The 13,783-nt window shown below is 45.5% G+C and overlaps 1 protein-coding gene across 13 annotated transcripts in view; it reads right to left on the bottom strand.

The window, feature by feature from the left end:
* ATP2B2 (ATPase plasma membrane Ca2+ transporting 2) overlaps positions 1–12,760 on the bottom strand; it is a 397,887-nt gene extending 385,127 nt beyond the window's left edge. For 4 of the 13 annotated variants that reach the window (XM_085236248.1, XM_085236244.1, XM_085236255.1 and 1 more), the window contains exon 1: positions 12,190–12,581. The gene's annotated coding sequence lies outside the window, so the exon portion shown is untranslated. Of the gene's footprint in view, positions 1–11,380; positions 11,700–12,189; positions 12,583–12,738 lie in introns of those variants that run through there. The other 9 variants (XM_085236251.1, XM_085236252.1, XM_085236247.1 and 6 more) reach the window with 8 other exon arrangements.
* Between the last annotated feature and the right edge of the window lie 1,023 nt (positions 12,761–13,783).

Genomic DNA, 13,783 nt, shown 5'->3' with positions numbered 1-13,783 from the left:
AGAATATACTGGGCAGCAAGCTGTCCAGGCTGATCATCAGAGCTTGAAACTAGACTTGTTGGGGGAAGAGGATATACTTGTGAGTAACAGACAAGAGCTGGAGAACACTGTCACATCAGGAAGCAGCAGAGGAAAACCTCAGATTTGTCCCAGAGGAATTTGGAAGGGCTCATCCAACATGGTACTGTGGCCAATAGCCCAGTGGTAGTGCCTCTACAAACACATAGCATGGGAAATAAGCAGAATGAGAGGGAAACCACGGTGCAACTGGAAAACTATGAGCTAACTGATATCACAGAAACACGATCCCACTTGGTTGCCAAACCATTTTCCACTGTATTTGAAAAGTCTCGGTAGTCAGACCAAGATCACCAAAATCCCTGGTGGGTGGAAAAAGGGAAACATCACTCCCATGTTTAAGAAAGGGAGAAAGAAAAATGGAGAATTACAGGCTAGTGAGCCTCGACTCTGTGTCTGAGAATATCATGGATCAGATTCTCCTGGAAGTTATGTTAAGGCACGTGCAAGATGAGGAGGTGATTTGGGACAGCCAGCATGGCTTCACCAAGGGCAGATGGTACCTGACCCATCTGATAGCCTTCTGTGATGGAGTGACAGCATCGTGTGGACAAAGGAAGGGCAACTGATATTACCTGCCTGGACTTGTGCAAGGCCTTTGACACGGTCCTGCAACTACATCCTTATCACTATATTGGAGAGAGATGGCTTTTGAAGGGTGGACTATTCAGGAGATAAAGAGAATTGCTTGAATAGTCACAGTCAGAAGATTGTGGTCAGCAGATCTATGTCCAGGTGGAGGCTGATGACTAGTGGTATCCTGCAGGGGTCTGTCTTGGGACCAGTGATCTTCAATACCTTTATCAATGACACAGACAGTGGGATCAAGTCTGCTGACCATGCCACGCTGAGTGGTGCAGTTGATACAACAGAAGGAAGAGATGCCATCCAGAGGAACCTGGACAGGCTTGAAAAGTGGACCCAGGTGAACCTAATGAGATTCAGCAAAATCAAGTGCAAGGTTTTGCACATGGGTTGCAGCAATCCCAGGCTGTGAGAAGAACTCTCTGAGAGCAGCTCTGAGGAAAGGGTCCTGGTGGATGAAAAGCTGGACATGAGCCAGCAGCATGCACTTGCAGTCCAGAAGGCCACCAACACATGAAAGATGTGGAAATGTTGGATTGAGGACAGAAGGGGGCCCAAAGATGTTCAGAGGGCTGAAGCACCTCTCCTATAAAGACAAGCAAAGGGAGTTGGGCTTGTTTAGCTGGGAGAAAAGAAGGCTCCAGAGAGATATCATTACAGTCTTCCATTACTTGAGAAGAGCTTATAAACAGGAGGGAGTCTTTACGTGGTCAGATAGTGACAGGACAAGGGGAAAGGGCTTTAAGCTAAAAGAGAGGAGAGTTCAATTAGCCATACAGTGGAATTTCTTTACTCAGAGGGTGATGTAGAACTGGTATAGCTGCTCAGAGAATCTGTGGATGCCCCATCCCTGGAGGCATTCAAGGACAGGATGGATGAGACCTCCAGGAAGCCTAATTTAAGTGGGTGGCAACCCTGCCCACAGAAGAGGGGGTTGGAACCAGATGATCTCTATTGTTCCTTCCAACCTTTTTCCTAGAATCATAGAATGGCTCACAGATTTGCTCAACAGAACAACAGTAAAGTAACCAAAGCAATAAAAGCGTGCTTCAGCACTGTGCTAGGCAATCAGCACTAGGAAGGACTTGGATTCTGTAGACTGATTTTTAAAGAGCCCCAGAAGTACAAAGACTCATTTTGAAAGTGGTCTTCTAAACCCACGTGCCACACATGTCCTGCAAATCATCACAGTAATTCTGTTCTAATATAATATCAGAGCAAAAAATAATAGATTATATCAAAGTTCACATACTCATTACTTACCTTCTTCCCCCAGATCTTCATTAGAAAGGCAAAAAAAAAAAAGTCCTAGCTGTGATGTTGACTGTCATAACTAATGAACTGAAATGCATTTTGGGAATCCTAGGGCCGATTAAATCTGGGTTCTGAACACTGTGCTGTCAATCAAAGCAGGACTTGGGCCAGGTTTCCCAGAAGCCAGGTCTGTTTCTCCAAGTCCCAAAGGAGCAACACAGAGAGGTTTCCATCCCTGGGGAAATTTAAGTTTTATAACCTGTTCCCACAAATGCAACCACTATCAGATTAGGTGTACTTGTCCACATTATAAACAAGCAGGATGAGTTGTGTTTTCACTACTTTAACCTGATTAAGATTGATTAAGATACGCTTTTTAAATACTGACTTCTGAACAGCCCAGCTAGCCATCACAACCTCTGTATTAACATTATATGAAGCCTCCTTAGAGAGGAGACGACCAAAAAAAGCTACCAGTACTTCCCCATCCTGCAGGAGAGTTTCAGAAGAGGCTAATACCTTGAAAACCCAGAATTGTTTAAATACATCTTATTGTGGGAAAAGAGAGGCTAAATATTTTCTGAGAAAATAAGCCTTTGTACAAAAGGGTCTTTACCTGTATTTGCAAACTCCTTGACAGGAAGGCTACTTGGGGCATCTGGATCAAGATGCTCACAATTTGAAATTTCCAAGTACTGACTGCTTCACTGTTGCCACAGGGAAAATCATTATTATATTAGTTTTTCTAAGAAATAGGAAATTCACTCTAATAGCTAATGCAGGTCCTACTATTACAAGAGCTGCTGTTAGCATCAAGTCTGATCAATTTGCCAATAACAGAACACAGATTTGAACTATCAGAACATAAAGACACTCTACAGCTTTAATGTCCACTTGTTCTCCAAGTTAATCAGCCAGTGCACAGTGCCAAAAATTTCACACAAGATATTATGCCACGACTACAACATACCATTTTCCCACGAAGAAAACTATCTTTCTCCCCAGGTCTGTCTGCACAGATACAGCTCCTAATTCAACAAAGCACTTAAGCCTGATATTTAATGCTTTATTTCAGCAGAATTCAAACGCACATGTAAGTGCTTTGCTGAACAAGGAAGGATTTAGGCATATGCTTAAGTACTTTGCTGAACTGGGACTGCCTTACTATTTATAGAAAGCTTTTTGTTCTGGTTTTATTGTTCAACACTTACAGTCATCCTATGGCTTTTTCTTCTGTATGCTTTCCCTTGGTAAAGCAAAGCATTTAGGGATACAATTCTATTCCAGAAGTCATAGGTTTAAAATCAGAGTGGTTATCATAAGCTTCACTGATCTCATCACTTCTAAGCCTCATTTACAGAAGAACATGCAGGAAAAAAAAAAAAAAAAAAAAAAAAAATTGGGCTGAATTGCTGGGACTTCTGAAGCCGGAAGTCACACATAACAACAGGTTGAAAAAGCTTCCCCCACTAAAATCAAGGAGGCATTCACAGAGGAACTGAACAATAATGTGTGCACATTATTGCAAGGTTTCTGTTCAACTTGTCCAGATGTCCCTCAGTGTGCAGCACACTGTGCCACAGGGAAACTCGGGCAGGATCATGTCAGAAACACAGCTTTATTCAACATGAAAAGACATCAGAGCTGTGCACCCACTGCTGCTGCAGACAGGCTGGCAGCAAACAGCAACGAATAGCATTGTGAGAAGACAAATACTTCCAAACAACTTCCAGTTCAGCGCTGTGGTCTGAGTGCATTCATTCAGAAAAATCTTTCTCTGTGGCAGAGACATCTGGACCCATCAGCTCAGCTTTCAGGGTTAACAAATACATTCTCAAAAAGGTTTGCTTTGATTAACCAATTTCTCTTCACTGATACTGATGTGATAACAAAAATTCCGCATCTCCCTAAGAACCTCTAAATGCCACGTTTGCTATACTAAAAGTGCCAGCGACCTACTGCTGTTCTTCTACAGACTGTATGTCCCCACAAATACATACATGGTGCTTCTACTTTCTGTATTTATACACAGATTATCCGGACACGGCGCTGCGTTCCTGGGATGACTGGAAATGTGGTTTGATCAAATCGGTGGGTTTTAATCGACTTTTCTCATTTGAAACAGACGTAAAAGGCACGTTTCCATTCAAAGCAATAGCACATTTAAGCCCACTCAGGTGTTCAAATGGTTTAAGAGAGGAAAGGATTCATCTAGATACCTTTGAGAATGGAAGGAGAGAGAGAATGACAGAGGAGGGGCAGACAAAGAGAGAGCAGGAAGGATGAAAGCCAGCTCCTCTCTGCTGCCGAACAGCAAAGGCTGCGGCATCAGACAGAGCTGTGCTGATGGAGGCGGGCTGGGGGAGCAGCACGGCTGACGCAGAGCTCACACTGCACAGCGGCAATAGCTCCTGCTTCACCCACCCCTCCCGTGCGAATCCACTGCTGAGCCTTTGAGAAGGGAGCTGGCGGAGCAATGCCCTGTGCCCGATTCTTCCTGCGCTCGGCAGAACGGGGTCCTACGCATCCCTCTACCTACCTGTACGTAAACAGCATCAAAGATGAGTCCATCATCAGCCTCGCCTGTAACTTAAGACTTTCATTCTTGGCCACCAGATGCACCGAAAGGGGAAAATCATCCACAGACATATTTCATCAGAGCCCTCCAGCAACGTAACCCAAAGGCACTGAAATCAACGGGAGAAACTTTTCATCCTTTTCAGGAGTTATCGAATGAACTCCAATAATCTTCAGCTAAATTATTAATGGTGACTTACAAGCTGCTTTTACCATTATAATGGGAAGAGCTCTATTAGCCACCAATTTAGAGTGCTATTTTCACAAAAGCATCCAATTGATGTTGGATGCACAAACCTCAGGAGGAGCCAATAGGACTTTAAATTGCATTTGGCTTCCATTCCTCCCCATTTTAAAAATCCTGCCCTTAACACTTCAGATATTTCTGTTGTGTTATCTGTAACTTATTTGACAATCAAGACATTAATGCAACTTGGAAATGGTCTCTTGACAAGAATGCATGACTTAGTGCTAAGCTTACCAGTGGGACATTCCTTCTATGAGCAAGAAGTTTTAACTGAAAGAATTTTCTGTTGCAGGCAGGTTCTTCTATTTGGTTCTCAGCACAGTGCCCACAAGATAAACACCAAGAAAACTGGTGTTTTCACAAAGGGAAGAATCTGGGTTCAGAAACCACCACACCTTGCCCTTATTTAAGTGTCTTTAATACTCTTTTTGAGTATCGTCAAAAGTATCTTGCGTTACTTTGCACTTGCAATACTGCTTTTCATCCAAAATACTCAACAGTTTTACAAATAGGAATGAATTAACCCTTGAAACACACGGGGTAAGTACATACTGTAGTAGTTTAATTATTAACCCAAAACAATAGCCCAGTAGTAAGCAATTTGTATGAATTAAGAAAGCATTCCCTAACAAAGCAAGTGACTCCACAGGCAGTCTTGTTTCCCCTGTGCCATGCCCCAGCCATCACTCACCTGGCCCTTCTCTCATCTCTTCAGGTTGCTCCCCCCAGCAGGAACCATGTTACATTATCAAGGCGGAGCTGGGCTAACAAGATAGAGGTACCAACATGGAAGATGTTACCAAAGCTGCAGCTACATTTTATTCTGCTTAATAGGAAAGCATTGAGTGAGATCTTAAAGGCAGCAATGTATTTCCAGTGAGCACTGTCGCAAGTTGAGGGAATTCACTATTGTATGAAATGGAAGATGTGAAGGAAGCACAAAAAGAGAAGTGAAATTCAGGGCAGCAACTTCAGCAGACTCTGTCAAATCATTGTAACATCTTCTGAAGAGACGGTCTTAGAACCCAAGAGTTCAGGAAAGCTGACAGTTATTAACAAAACCAGTATAAAATAGTGCATCAGACAATCGCAGTGCAGAGGAAATGTACAAAGCATTATAAGAGTCTTCAAGGGCTTTGACTATCAGAAGAGATTCTATAAAAGGTGAAACAAGAGGATTTAACAAAGAACAGGTAGAAAAGAATGGCACAACCATCTACGGTATGATCCAGATGAGCCAACACACAAAAGGATCAACAACTAATGAGGGCCACAGAAAGGCAACCAAAGATGGATCTATTAATACAGCAGAAGGAAAGAGGGACAAAGGTAAGCAAAGGTTTTAGGCTTTAATGGAAAAGGAGAGAAAATAACAGATGGTTAAGAGAAAGCTGAAGTATTCAGTACCTCCTTCATGTTCTTTTAATGTCTTAAGGATAATGTAGAATAAAAAAATAATTCAAAAGTGATTCTACTAAGAATATAGGATACAGGCATGAAGGAAAAAGAACAGGTTAAAAGATACTGAGGGAAGCCAGACACAGTCAGTTTGACAGGACCTGACAAAGTTCCCAAAGCCATCCCCAAACATTAGCTATTCCATTCAGTAACGCACCAAGGAAGGGGAAAATTTCCAAAGGACTGCAAAGAGGCAAAAATAGTTTGCAGCATCAAAGAGACCAGGAGACAAGGAACTGCAAACCAATCCGCCTCTCTGCTATACCCAGGAAGATGTGGATATGAGCACCTAAAACACTGAGTGCCAGGAAAGAACCAAACGTCAAAGACAAGACTTTTCTTTTTTTATATGATAACCAGCCTTCCAACAGGTGAAAAGCAATAATCAACAACATATACTACCACCAGGTATACTACCACCAGGTATACTACCACCAGGTATACTACCACCAGGTATACTACCACCAGGTATACTACCACCAGGCTTTCAGTACCTGCCCACTGTGGTATTTCTATTGGACAATAAGGACTGACATGAAATCACAGCCTATGAGGGTGCACAGCTTCTTCTAAAAATCTGGCACAGATTGAAAGCAATTCCTAAAATTCACTGTCAGTGGAATATAATTTCACATGGCACACTGCAAGAATACAGGTTGGACTAGAGGAGCTCCAGAGCTCCCTTCCTACCCCCACAGTTCTGTGTGATTCTATAGTACAGCCAGACGGACGTATTTACTGGTTCTAAGGAGTCTGACATCATGGCAGGAACAGAGCAGGAATGTCACATGAAGTCAGCCTTTCTGTTCTTCTCTCAAGAAACTCAAAAAAATAAAAGAAAGAAAGAAAGAAAGAAAGAAAATGACAATAAAAGCAGTAAGCATTAGCAGAGCCAAAAATAACAGGCAGTGAATGCTGCTGGGCCAGACAAAAAGCAATAATGATCTTTGGGAGGAAACAAATCTCCTTGGTCCTATTTCTCTCAAATTCTGTAGCACTCGACAGAAGGGCTGCAGTACATAACACAAGCGTTTTTCAAAGTATTTAATCTTTCAGCAAGAATCACTCTGCATTTTCCAGAATGATTTTTGTGTTATTTGCACATTTAAACAAAGGTGGGTTTGGTTTTTTGTCACTCTTTTGGACACCCAGTAATTACTTAGTTATGAAAAACCCAATACCATGGCATAGATCCTTTTCAGATTTTTTTTCTTTTTTTTTTCTTTTTTTTTTTTTTTAACCTTTTGTCTTCATGTAATTACTTTTTACCATATCGAGACCAGTATTCATGGCAGTTCTCTATTCTGAATCCACAAAGACTGAGTTGAAGTTAAATATGTGCTTGGAAAGTGCTTATAAATGATGCGTAGATTTCATAGAATAAAACTAACGCATTGAAGCTGCACTTGAACTTAAGACTAAAACTTTGATGCAGCAGAGCAGCTGTACGTGCACCCTCTGATCAGTTCTCTGGTGTAACTTTATTCCCAAGGCCAACATTCTGCTTTTACTGCAACTGTTTGCCAGCACCTAAAAACACACGGAATAATCTGCTCAGATGACAACAAAAATCTCCAGCGTTTTGGGAAATAAAATGAATTTATCGTAAGCTTCAGCAGCTGCTATCAATAAAATTGCTAAGTAATCTCCCAATAGGAAAGGACATTTTTTTGCTTTTGATTATCATAAATCTCCCCATTTAAAGGTCCAGCTTAAAAAGCTTTAAGACATCTACGGAAATACAGTCCAAGAACCCACCAGCCAGTTGGGAATTTCCAGTTTAGGTCACAGAGAACATTTCCCCCAAACAAGTCCGTTACTATTTCAATCCTCTTTCATTATTAGCTCCTTAAATAATAACAGTATTACTAAAAGGTTTAGATATCAAGGCAACACTTACAATAAAAAACTGAAATGCTGGAGAGGCCACTTTTATACAATCTGCTGAATGCAATCATATCTTTGTAGCATCACAGAACAGTTTGGGTTGGAAGGGACTTTTAAGATCATCCAGTTTCAACCCCCTGCCACGGGCAGGCTTACCAATACAGATGTTCAGGAGCCATATCCTCAAGGTGACACCGGCTTCTGCACTGTAAAGCAATGCACAGGCAAAGCATCTCCTACTCATGTATGTTATTCTCACTGGTAACCACCAAAAGAAAGCTCCTGTCCATCAGAAGACTCCTGAATCCCAAAGCAGTTTCAAATAAGTTACATGCAACATCAAGTGGACAATAATAACTGCAGTATCTTTAGATGCTCCTCATCCCTTCCAGATGATTTCATACTAGGCATACCTTCAGTGAAGTTCAGTATAACTTATTGCAGGCATGCTAACAGGTAAATTTCACTGCAAATAATTCCACAAACACCACCAAATTAATGATTGCTAATTGTAGAAATGTAATGCTGGATATAGCCAGCTTCACTCTTCTGGGCTGCACAGAGCTGTCCAAAGCACAAACACACATCTGAGGCCAAACCACAGCCACATGTGGTGGGAAGGAAAGGGAAACCCACTCCAGCCTCTGAACAATCCACCTCAACCCCTCCTTGAGCCATTTGCCAGCCCACAAGATGCTTTCCATATAACCACACACCATGTACACAACCGACTGTGACAAGTGGCAGGACAAACACCTCCTTCACAAGAAGCACCAATGAAAGAAACCAGTTTGGGGTCTGAAAACCCCAGTGCTAATACTTTTTGAAGGTGTTTCACCATACAACAAATAAATTCACTGTGGAAACAAAGATTCCTGCGCTGATCACTGTGCTGCCTCGTACATGATAGCACTGTTGTTGCTTTCCTGTTCAGCAACTCCATGCACACTCAGCCTTCTGCACACAGTGGCTTCAGGGAGCCGAGCAGTTGTGTGCGTGGATGGCTCAGAAAGAGGAGCAATGGGAAGACCACAAAGCCTGCCAGCACTGCGAGTCCTTCAGACTACAGGAGGGAAATAGCAAGACACAAAGAAAAAGAGCACACAGAGAGTGGCAGCTGGGGCTGAGGGCACCCACCTGTGAGATGGGAGCAGCCCTGGCTCTGTGCAGCTGATGGATTTCCCTGAGGCTCTGAGGGATGCAAGGAGCCCTCCCAAGTACACTTGCTATTGTATATGTTAAACATGTAGCAGCTTCTGCCTCCAAGAAACATGTAAAGCCTTCTAGGTTTACATTCCAGCGTGCGGAGGGCGTCCCTGCAGCACACCAACTATTTTATTTATGTGCTCCAAAATATTCAAGAATGCTCAATGTGAGGTTCCAAATACGTCATTACACCAAAAACCAGCTCTGAGTGATGCATGCAGGGGGACACACAAAAATCACAGTTAACACATCAGGTAGGTTGTACTGTATCAGATGCAGTAAGGTGTAATCGACTCTTTTCCGCTATAAAATGGAAGTCTGAAATATATCAGTATTAAATAACTCCGTTTGTGAAAGATGAAACATGATTCAGATCAGGCTTCAAAGAAAAAAAAAAAAGTCCCTCCAGTTTGACTGACAATTCTGCAGTAATTTTGTAACCCAGATATACTGAGACCAACACCAATCTCAGCCACATCACATAAATTACTGTCATCTTTATTATCCTACCACACGTAAATATTATTTCTCCACGTTTACTTCTCCTTTCTCAAAGACTTTAGATGTTTTTCTTTTAAATAATCACAGCTATTTTACCATTTGCATTTGTTGCTTCTGTTCACAAAAGAAATACCCTACATCTTTGCAATCTTTGGGCATTTTGTACTTTGCTTTGTTTTGAAGCAGAGTTCTAGAGTTTATCTCACACACATTCCATTGGCAAGCTTTACTGGGAGCCCGAGCTTCATCCATGTGTTTATTTTAAAAGATTTCAGCAGCCACACAGCTTTGTTTAGATGTGAACTTTCTTCCCATTCCTGATTCTCTCCCTCGCTATCACCTCCCATCAGACTGACACCAGATCATTTAACTCTTGTCTAATTACTCTGCTTCTTCCTTGTGGTCAATGCAGATATTTTCCCACAACTGCATCCATCATTCTACGCTATCTGCAGCTACAGTGAATGTTTTTGCATACCAAGAAGTTTTTTTAGCTTACTTTCTATACTTAAAATAGTTTAAATTTATGAACAAGTAACCAGAAAACACTTTTTTTTGTTGTTGTTGACACAGACAAATGCTAAGCCAGCTCCCAGAGGATTACGAATAGGCAAACAGTCTCACCTTCCAGTCCCACCACCGAACTGATTTGCAGCACTTTATTCTCAGCTAACGAAGCGTAAGGAACCAGACAAACGCACCACATCCTGCTCAGCTACCTACAAACAGGTAACCAACACCACCCAAAGTGCCACGCTGTGTCCAGTACGTGATATGGGACACGGTGGAGACCTGTAGCCCTCTGAATCACAGACTCAATGATGTTTCCATGACGATTCTGAGGCAGGGTGCCAGGCCAGAGTGAATACACTGAGGCACCTGGAGAGACACTGGGACCAGAACAAACCCCTGGGCATTGTAATGGTCCATTTGCTCTCCTCACTGCTCTCCTCACACTGAACCGCAGTGAACTGACAGCACCACAGAACTGCATGCAATGTATTAACTAGAACTTGTTAATACAACTTGTCAAAAACAATAAAAATCAACTGAACGCAATCAGGAAATAGGTAACTAAGTGGTTAAAAGGTATGGTTTGGATAGGGAAACTTGGATCCAATAGTTTGGACTCAGTAACTTGGGAACTGAGTTTGTGGTACTGGATTCTCAGAACACGAACAAAAGTCAACACTGGTAATAATACTGAATGTGAACCAGAGGTAAAGCACTACTCAACAGTATAAAATTAAACCAAATACTAATTTCATTTGATGTTAAATTGTCAATATTGATGCTAACTACGCAGGCAGTATCAGTTTGTATCAGGAAGAGCTCGTAGTAACGCATCATCTCCACGAAGATGGAGCTCGTTAGCTCACAAAGTCACTGTGCAGAACGCCGACCTGTAAGCAAGGCACGGGCCGTTCGCAGCTCAGAGCCGCAAACAGCCGCGGGACGCGGGCAGCACCGCAAGGCGCAGCACAGCTCAGCCCTGCTTACCTACCAGCACCTGCCAGCAGCTATGGCTGCTCCTCCAGAGATCTGAGTTACAGCGCATCGCTTCTACGCTGCTCCTTATAAACTTACATTTTCCTTTACCTCAGCAGCTGTGAAGCCCCGCTCCGTGCCTTGGCTGTCATTTGTCCCCGTCCCAGCACCTCATCTCGGTGCTGCGCTCCTCAAACATCACACTACTACCAAAGAAAAGCAAGCACGGGCACAGAAGTAGGTTATACTGCTGCCACGTGATAGAACAGCGCAACAATAAGAAGGAGAAAGAAAAAAAAAAAAGAAAGAAAGAAAGAAAACGCAAGTAAAAACGATCAGCAAGAAACACAAGGAAAGGAAAAAAACTTTTTGACAGGAGAGAGCTTTCCTGCAGCCCGGAGCTGCCGGAGGTGCGGCGGATGGCGGCGTTGCGTTGGGGGAACCCGCGGGGCTGCGCTGCTGCTGCTCGCCACACGCGCCCAACCTCGCGGGAAAAGGGGAGCAGCGCAGCCCGGCCCCGCCGTCCCGGAGCTCTGCGAGACGTGCCGCTGCTGCTGCTGCTGCTGCTCCCGCAGCCCGGTGTCCCCACGGCCGCGGGAAGGCACCCGCCTCCCCCGACCCGCACGGCGCCTGTCAGCACGGCGTTCTCTCCCCGACCCTACCAGCCAGGAGCGGCAGCCCCTTCCCTTCAGCACTCCGGCCGGCTGTCCTCTCCCGCTCTACCGACACGGAGAGCGGGACAGCGCGAGCCCCAGCAGCCGCCGGTCCCCTTTCTCAGCCCGAGCGCATCCCTCAGCCGCATCTCGCTCCCCGCCGTCCCCCACACCTCAAGGTCACCCCGGCGCGGACGCAGCCCCCGGGGACCGCCGCTCCCCGCAGCCCGTTCCCGCGCCGCGCCCCGCTCCTACCTGAGGCGGCCAAAGGAGCGGAGCGGCCGGGAGCGCGGAGGCAGCCGCCGTCCCCGAGCGACGGCACGCGGGGAGCCGGGCCGCGCGGCGCCTCCCTCCTGCGCCTGGCCGCTGCGCTGCGCTGGGCGGCGGCGCTCCGTCAGACTTAGCGGGGCCGCGGCGAGCGGGGAAGCCCCGGGGGGGCGGGGGGACGGGCAGCGCCTCTCCCCTCCCTGCCGAGGTGCCGGCCCCGGCGGAGCGCAGCCTCCCCGGCAGGGCTGGGGCTCCCCTCAGCGGGGAGAGGCCGGCGACGCTCCCGGCTCCGCCGCGGCCGCAGGGGGCGCGCGGCGCTGCCCCCCAGCTCAGGAGCGGGACCCCCCGCGGCCCGAAGCGGGAGAACGGGCGTGCTGAGGGCTACGGGCAGCGCCCCTCAGCGGGACGCTGGGATTCGCCTCCCCGCGGTGTCTGAAAGTGGGCACCGCACGGGCGGGGCTGACCGCCTCAGCGAGAGGAGCTGCGGCGCATCTGTCAGCGGCACGCGGCCCCCTCCCCGTCCCGCGCCTTTCGTACCTGCAGCGCTCAGCCGGCGTTCTCCGTAAGACACGAAGCGGCCAGCCCGGGCCTCGCCTCGATGCCGAAGGAAGGATCCGGCCCTGGGACACAGCACCCGTCACAGAGACGCAGGTTGCGTTGCACTCTGGAAAGGAGGTACAGGTGGTGAAAGGTATGCAGACCAAGGGACTGGCACTCCAGCCAAAAATCTGTGCAGATTTCAACACTCTTCCCAGACCCACATCTCTAAACCACTTGCAGAGTAATTAAGGTTGGGTGTTTAAGAAAGCCATCTTTTTTTTTTTTATTTTTATTTTTTACATTACATTTCCTAAAAGTTCTGCTGGGCCAGATGGCCTTTCTACCACAGGAGTTAAAGCAGTTACCAAACAGCTCGAGAGCCGAGCTGAAATAGAGCACATGTGGGAGAGCAGACAAAAGCACTGCTAGGTGGTGTGGCTGTGGTGTAAAGGACTCATAGCCATCATCTAACAGCTGCAGACTGGAAATCCTCCATCCTTTTATTGGCGAATAGCCATGCAGTCCAGCCTGGGCTGTTGGACAGCTGATACACTGTTAATTATATTCTGATTCCTATCTTTGCTTGAACACCATTTAAATTCCAGCCTTACCCTTATCTCAGAAAGGTCTTAGGAAAAGTAGGACAGCCACTGGCACTCAGGTACCAGGCTCTCCATGTCTCTTAAAGCTATTTCCAGCTTGTTTGAGACTAAGAGGAGCTGTAACCATATCTTTGTGGTAACTTCAGGCCATCTAGTTAGCATAGCACAAACCTGGAGTTCTCACAAAGTTCAGTTTCTACCTTTGGGGGAAAAAAATAAAAATAAAAATGAGAGACCTGTAACTATTCTGCAAGTGTCTGCATTGGTTTTCTCCTTTGATCTCAAACCACGTGCTGACTGCCAGCTGCACATCAGCATCTCTGGTGCTTTCCCCGACACATCGCTCTGTGTCATCATGAAGATCAAACTGAGAAAAACTCATCAAAAATACCCACATCTCTGTTTTAACAATGCTTGGAAAGATGGCAGAGAAAGCCTGA

Source organism: Meleagris gallopavo, chromosome 14 (assembly GCF_905368555.1).
Source record: "Meleagris gallopavo chromosome 14, MGAL_WU_HG_1.1, whole genome shotgun sequence".
In the NCBI taxonomy this organism is placed as follows: domain Eukaryota; kingdom Metazoa; phylum Chordata; class Aves; order Galliformes; family Phasianidae; genus Meleagris; species Meleagris gallopavo.
This window is presented reverse-complemented; position numbering and strand designations above follow the sequence as displayed.